The sequence below is a fragment of the Ptychodera flava genome, chromosome 19 (genome assembly GCF_041260155.1).
Source record: "Ptychodera flava strain L36383 chromosome 19, AS_Pfla_20210202, whole genome shotgun sequence".
NCBI classification, from domain to species: domain Eukaryota; kingdom Metazoa; phylum Hemichordata; class Enteropneusta; family Ptychoderidae; genus Ptychodera; species Ptychodera flava.
In genome coordinates this window covers 21,970,944-21,972,618 of record NC_091946.1, presented here as the reverse complement: position 1 = coordinate 21,972,618, position 1,675 = coordinate 21,970,944, and positions in this window count along the sequence as shown.

The following is a 1,675-nucleotide window of genomic DNA, read 5'->3' as shown; positions in this document are numbered from 1 at the left end:
TCCGGCGTAAATGGTTTGAATAAATATTAATTTTGGTGAGTTGATCAGTTACTACATGTTTGAATTTCACGGATGATATCACAACACTAATTCATGGAGAACCACGTTCACAGACTCTTCTCTTGAAACTGATTCTTAACCGTAAGAATGAATCTATACACCCGATATGTAGTATACATTTTGTTAGCTCAGTAGTTGAAGATTACAAAAATTGTGTGAGAATATTTTGAAACCTTTGTGCATGTGTTTGTTTGGCTCAAAATGTGCACATTTTTTATTTCTGTCACTTTAACCAGATATGAACCGAAAGTGCTCACGTGTTTCATTATATATTGCAGTTATGTGTAAATTCGAACCTTTGCCACATGTTTGCAACTTCATTGAAAGTGTTATGATCAACATAATGAACAATGTTCACCACAGATTAATGCTAAAGGTCATTAAGTATACAAATATGTAATTAGCTGAAATGATACATAATTTCTTCGACTGCTGTCATTATATCACCACTTTATGTAGCAAGTGCAATTGCCAATGGTCAAGTCCTTCAAGCTATATATGCCAAACTGTGAAAGCTCATTAGATATGCAAATTATAAATAGCTGATATAAAAATGCGAAATGACTTTCAATATTGTTATAACCTGGTATAAATCATCAATGTTTTACCAACTTTGATCAAGTAAATCCAAGTATATATTCCTAATTGGGAAAGTTCATTAAATACGCAAATTAGGAATTGACCGAAATGTTTTCATTAAATATGCAAATTAGGAATTGGCTGAAGTAAAAATGTTAAATGACTTTCAATGATGTTGTATCATGGTATCTACAATGTACATAACAAGTTTCGTCAACTCTGGTCGAGTCAATTCAGACAAAAGTTCATTAAATATGCAAATAAGGAAGTGGCTGAAGGAAAAATGCTTAATGACTTTCAATAATGTTGTATTATAGTATCTTTAATGTACTTACTAGCAAGTTTCATCAGTTTTGGTCCAGTCAATTATGATAAATATCCCTAATTAGGAAAATTCATTAAATATGGAATTGGCCAAAGTAAAAATGCCTAATGCCTTTCAATAATTTTATATCATAGTATCTTCAACGTACATAGCAAGTTTCATCAATTTTGGTCTAGTCAATTCAGATATATCTCTACTTTCAAAAGTTCATTAAATATGCAAATTAGGAGTTGGATGAAGTAAAATGCTTAAAGGGAACCTAAGTCCTGCGAATTTCATCATTTATCCCTGCTGATAGAACCCTTGAATAAAATGCATTTCAAATTTGCAACATAATTGCATGCGCTGACGACTACGGCGCGACGAAAAGAGAAGTTGAAGTAGACAGCATTTATGAAAATGAGCTAGGAATTCCATGGGCGCGAAAGGGCTCATGGGACGAGCGTGCCTGACATTATCGGCGATACAGACGATTGGAGCTTGGAGAGTTCGGACAGCGATATTTCTGACATCGAGTATTACTTTTCCTCGACTGAAATCAAGCCTTACCATTTTGAACCGCGATATGTATATGATGGGCTCAATTCCATTTTTTTCTTGCCAAAAATAGCAGTGATCCGGAGAATAAACTATTGGATTATAATCATTTGCTTTTGCGACAAATGCATGCATGCTATCAACTTCATTATGGGTGTTCCCCCTTTCAGAAAT